Below are 6,691 nucleotides of genomic sequence, written 5' to 3' on the forward strand. Positions count from 1 at the left end.
TAAGTACAACAGACTCATGATTGCCATATGGGATGCCTTGGGGAAACTATAATAAGAATAATAAATAATAACAAAACCAGGCAAGCTAAGTTGGCATACAGGACATTGCCCATGGACTTTGTAGCCCTCAGAACCTTTACTTACAGTGTTATGAAGTATTGTGGCACTCTGTACTTTCGTGGGTGATTTATCCTGGCTTTAGATACTTCAGAACATTCTGACATAACGTACACTTTAATTTTCCTTGGGCAAATCAAAAGTAGTGTAACAGAGAAATGCAAGTCCAGCTAATTTCCTCATGAGTTGCATTTCAGTCTTGTTGGATTTATAGGAATAAATGAATATTCTGTGACTACGGTGTGATCCTGTCAATCAGAGGAAGAGAAGATTAAACATTCATGACTACTGAAAGGCAATTTCCTTCAATTGTTCATCATGCCTCCATTCTTAAACCTTCCCCATAGGATTTCCTCTTGCTCTAAACTTCAGAAAAGGTTTTGTTTTTCTAGATTTTTTTTTATGGTACTAGTAAAGTGATGAAGGGGGTCATCATGATCAAATATTTGTTGTTGTTTTGCTTCGTGTTACTCTTTTACCTATGGTGTGACTCAGAAAGCAGATTTGTACTGTCATAAGCCATTTGCCTAGAAAAATGAAAGAAGAATTTTCAATCTGTTTCAATCTATCAAACAAATGCAGTCATGAAAATTAAGCAGTATACCCACAGTAAATCTAACTAAATCAAACCAAAATGGTATCTGTGGTGGTGTATGATTCCACAAAGACTATTTTTTCGTGACTAGCCTGGTAGACCAGTTATAGGTCTGGGAAAAATAATGAAGTAATCCAGGCGTAATGCATTAGACTGGGAAAAATCCTGTTAGAAAGTGGCTCTGAATTATTTTTTTTAAGCATTGGAATCTAAGGAAGAATATAGCTTTGGAAACAGCCTTACTAAAAACATATGGACAGTAAAGATTTTGTTCTTACCATCCTTCTATTCTCATTTCTGGAAGATATTTCAGATATACAAGAGATATAAATACCCTCTAAATGCTTATCTGCCCATGCCGCACCTATTATGATATCTCAGTATGTGTAGGGATATTTTCATTAGCAGCAATGTGTTTGGATTAAGCTCTTATCTAACACACATAATGAAATGACAGCAGGGAACTATTTCTGCTAAAATGAATATAAAAATAGGTCCCAGAAACATACCCTGAATCCACTATGCTATGTTTCTTGGTGTGCCTAACTGTGTGATAAAATGAAGACCATGTCAGTGGTAAGTCCCAGTTTACGTCTCAGCAAAAGGATTACAGATAAGGGTCTCTGCCTATCTAGGGACGGCAACACTGCAGAGGTACTGAATATCCACACAGATCCACAAGTCCACATGCAAATGGTAGCATGCAGGAAGATTTTTTCCTGTTCTAAGGCAATGCCGCATGATGAGTCAAGTCCATTAAATTCCATGTGACAACTGTAAACATTATTTGTCAATGAAATAAAAAATTTCAGACCACCCTAGGGAGTGGGAAAAATGGATTCCATTTCATTCCATCTTTTTAACAGCAGGTAGGACAGAATACAACAGCAAGAGATTATTTTTTTGTCCAGCTCTGGTAGCTGGATGTAAAATTTACAGCTCAACTGTAGAGCTATATCGGTTACTACGAAAATGTTAACAATATGATTTTGTTGTCATAGTGAATTGCATTTGGGCATTGTTTCTTTCTCCCCCCTTACTTGGTCCCTTTCTTAATGGGCAGTAAAAGAATAGGATGGTAATCTGAATTAAGGTAATGAGTCTACTGAATGTCATGCTTCAGCACTGCTGCTGTCAGGAGGTTCAGGGGAGCAGAACTGGATAGAAAGACTCTGAGTTGTATTGCCCTGTCCTTTTACCTCTACCATCATAGCTGAAGACAAGGAAATACTGCACTCTGAAGAAATAATGGCAAATCTCTTTCCTAGATTGTAAATTTGTGCAAAACTGGCAAATTTGGCCATTGTATAAAAATTTTCCACCCTTTGGAAAGCATATTGTTGGATTTCGTCTTCATCTGCTGAACGGGAAGTGGTTCACAGGATGCATTTGTAGGAGACCAGGGAGCCAGGAGGGATTTTTTGGCTTATTGACTCCAGTTCTCTGCCCCTATGAGCAATCATATCATATAATCCTCTTTAGTAATTTATCAAGCTTCAACTTGAAGGTTGAAGCTAGGTGAGTTTATGCTTCTGGTTTACCCAATTAATTGCTTGTGAGGAAAGAAATCTTAGATAACGATAGTACCTTGTTTTCTTCTGTTCTGGGATGGTAACTCACAATTTAGTCTCCTGATAAAATAAAAGTTTGAGTTTGGGGTTTTCAAGTTAGAGTCCAAACTGCTAGCTCCACGTGGGCCACCACAAAATATCATGCAAGCTGTTAGATACAAAAGAGTGAGAGAGGAAATTCCTGACTTTCTGTTAGACCCAAAGAGCTCACCTTTGCCCCCTCCCCCTTTCACCTCCTTGTGTCCGCAGGGGCGACCCACATTACCCTGGTGCACAGCTGGACCCACACAAGCCCCATAACGCCAGCTCTCAGCATCATACTCCCTGGCTATTACCTGGCTGCGGCAATACGGTGCAGAGATGCTAAAACTGGCTTTTGCCCACATGACTTACCACTATTGCTTGCAGCAGGACCCCCCATCCCTTTTAATGTTAAGTATTTGAGATCTACAAACCTGGCTCAAACAAAATTTTTTTCTCTCTGGCCTTAAGTTTAACCAGTGCGGAAATGCATTAACGTAAAATACATATTGCTGTGTACCCTTTTTTTAATTGTCTCCCCCTCGCTTTCCCACACACATGTAAATACACAAACACAGTCTTTAACATCACAAATATCATTAAAAAGATCAGTAATCTGAAAGTGTCTGGCTGGCAGAAGGGGAGGGCTCTCCTCTGCCTCTTTTTATGTCTCTCAGTCACCTTTCACTAGACTATATAAGACTTCCATGTTAGGGAAAAAATATGGTTTCAGAGCTTTAAGTTGAATATTGGATCTGAAATTTTTTTACATCTTCCAGTAACTAGAAAGTGTATTCACATTCTGCCCAGTGACATTATCTTCCCAATCATGTAATGGTACATAATTAGCAATAGAGACCTTCTTTTTATGTTATGTCCTTAGGATTTCACACGTCCCAAAAATATTGAATGTCTGAAATTCTCATGTGTTTCCTACCCATGATTCTTTCTCTGAAAAATCTGGAGAAAAATTAGTTACATCTAATACACTCCTGGAAACCAAAGTCTTTTCTGAGATGACGACATTCATGCAGTTATATTTCTTTTCATTCATAACAGACATATCATATCAAAAGGTGTATTCTGACAGAGCCAGCATTTGAAGTAGGTTATTTAACCTGTAGCAGGTAAACTGAAGAAATCGGTTGTTTGATCTTGAAGAGGATTGCTGTGAGTCATTATAGGCAGTAAAGTCAAGCTGTAGTTTCTCTATCTTTTGTCACATTATGAGCAGCATTTAAAATGGATAGTTTGATGGGAGACAGGAACATTTTTCATCACTGGTCAAAGAACAAAAATTCCTGAGTTTTTCTTCATGCATCCGGAGAGCTGTAAAACTAACCAAGGACAAATATGAGGCTGCTGAAATATGAAACAATTAAAGGAAATCCCAGCCTAAATCATAATCTCCAGATGGAAAGTGTAAAAAAAAAGAAAAAGTTTTACTGGCTGGTCATTCTACTCTTTTTCATTCTTTTTTTTTCAGTGAACTCCGCTTACATTTTAAATAAAAAGATTTTGTGTGTTCATGCAGGACAATTCAGCAGATATACCTATGTTTCCTCGAGACGTGCCAGTACCAGGAAGCAACTGAAAAACGGAAAATGAGTTTTCAGCAAGTTTCTTTAAAAATCTGACATGGTGTTCCTTTTTTGCTTTCAGCGACAGTGGTACGACCCTTCTGTCTAGCAGTGATTGACAGTAGCTAAGATCTGGGTTCAATCTGTAGGGCTTACTGACCATACTTAAACATCATCACCATGAGCCCTGGCCAGCTGAAAAAATGGTTTCAACTAAATTAATCTCTATGCACCCAGTAAAGTATCTCTCTGCTCTAAGTGTTTTGTTAAACAGAAAACATCTAGCCGTTCAGGGGTTTATTGGAGGGCAAAGAAAAATGTAACAGTCATAATATATCAATGGAGAAAGCATAAATGCCTCAGAGAAAGCAACTGCCAGCCCTGCCGGAGCAAGCTGGCAATGGTGCTAAGTCCTCCCCCCGTGGCTGCACATGGCCGAGGAAGCCGGCAGCTCCTCACCTGCCGGGACTACCCTGTGTACCTACCATTTGGTTGCCCACAATTTTCCTAATACTTGATGATACCCATCACATTTATTTCCCCTGACAGTTCTTCTCTCTCTTCAGGGTTAGGGCTTGTGCTGTTGTAAATTCAAAGCACCTCCCCTCATTTAATCAATACATTCAAAACCTTAAGGACAGAATTCAGTTCCTCTTTTCAAGGGGTAAAAGGCTGCTCATTTCATTGGCATTGAACTCACTTATATCAGCAATGTGTTTGACAGCTCATCCTCTACATACCACTGTCTCCCATCAGTGTGTTATACTTGCCAGTATAATGAATGGTGATGAGCATTTTTATCCATGAGGGTACCTCAAGTTATGACCATTCTATTTTCAGGAAATGATACTTCTCAATACAGAAAAATGAAAGGACTAATGGGGTTACCAAGAAAATGAATTCTTGCAATACTCAGAAATAAAATGAACAGAAACAAAATTAGTTTAATATTTGAGATAATAAACTAAGACAAGGTTTATGATGTACCAATCTGCTTTTGCTTTTTGTTGAAGAAGATGACATTTTAATTATGACATCTCAGGATTTGATACACTGTACCTATTTTAGATGAGTTCTGTTGCAAAAACTTGCAATTCTTTCATTTTCTTGCAAGAGTAAATAGTGGAAAAAGAGTTTGAAACTGATCTGAGAGAGCCTCCTGCTTTGCAAGTCATTGTAAGCCCACATCACCTTGATTCATTTAAAACTTTATTTGCTGCAACTTGCTGATAAGCATTACAGGTGTATGGACCAGGCAACACTTTTGGTGGTCCAGCTTCTCTGATCTGCTGCTGCTGACAGTTGCCCATATCAGCTGTTTGTTTCTGAGGAAAATGAGAGAACTCCCACCTTGGAATACCCTGTCCAGAGAGAAACTGTCATGCTGCTTCTCATTGCTGTTGAATTCCTCACAAAGCATTAAGGTTCATATTTAATACACTTGATAATATGGAAGATTTAATTATCTGTATAAGTGTCCATGTCTGAACTCAGCTGCTTTTCAACTGGATTAAAGTCAGTGTTTAATTCTGTTTTACAATTATTATCTCAATAGATGCATTCAGTAAACTAAAATCACTACATTTCTTCATTTTATAGTTTACAATAATTCAGTTTTGTTGTATTTCCATCTACTCCTCAGAGCACAAAACTAACCCCAGTCATAGAATTCTTTAATTTGTATATTTTTAACATCTGCTCTGGTATCTGTGTCCCGAACAAACTAAATAATCTTTCTTATCAAGTTGTACCTTGTTCATAGACATCTGAAAACCAGATATTTCTCATTCAGGTGCTTAACTCAGTATTTGGATATGTCATTTTAAGCACCACTTTTGAAAGCCATCAGTCTTCCATTAACCATCAGGGTATCTTTACTCAGTACTTTTAAAAATCTGTTTCATGCAAAGAAGTCCCAAACAAAAAAAGATTCAACCTTAAAATCATGCCAGATCCAAATCTTAAGATTAGAATATTCCTAAATTTTGGGGAGTCCTGATATTCATTGTGAAAAATAGATGTAGCTGATTCTGTTCTTTTTAACAATGGGCAAAACAAAACCTCATACAACTCTTCAAAGAACAGAGTTTGACAATCACAGCAGAATGTTTATGGACATCCATTATCTGCCATATATTTAAGAGGAAAATAGTTAAAATCAGGTCCTACAGAATTTATCACGTAAATACAAAATCATATATTTTATTGATCCCCATACATTCTCCATTAATTCTGGGTCTGTGTCATTAAATATCTTGGCTATTTTCTTTTGTAGGGCTGTTATTATTGCTATTTGTTATATTTAGCAGCAGTACCTACAAATTCCAACAGGGAATTAACACTGCATTGTATTAAAACTGTCCAAACAATTAGCTCAACGCCTGTTTGTGTTGCACGGAACTCATATTTTAGAATGGGGTGTGGAAAGGAAAAGAATTGGCAAAGGAAATTTGAAGTACACTCATTAAAATATTAATGCCAACAGTTACACTGTCAGGCCCAGCTAGTTCCTCAAACTAGCCAAGGAACAACGGCGAATACTTAACAATCCTCATACCCTAAGTTAATATACTAGTGGCATGGTGTTTATCAAAAGCTTCCTGTCACATTCCTTCCTTGCTGAAAATTCCTACCAAATACAAGTGCTTTTGAATGTTTAAGGACAGTCTTCAACATAGAAAATCATTAAAGGAAAGAGAAAAGAATTTTCATCTCTCTATCTCTGGACATTTTGGGGTTCAAAAAGTTTCAGCGAAGGAGGAGATTTGGTATTGTTCTGAGTCAATTTGCTCTGGCTGAGGAAATGA

Source organism: Haliaeetus albicilla, chromosome 7 (genome assembly GCF_947461875.1).
Source record: "Haliaeetus albicilla chromosome 7, bHalAlb1.1, whole genome shotgun sequence".
Taxonomy (NCBI): domain Eukaryota; kingdom Metazoa; phylum Chordata; class Aves; order Accipitriformes; family Accipitridae; genus Haliaeetus; species Haliaeetus albicilla.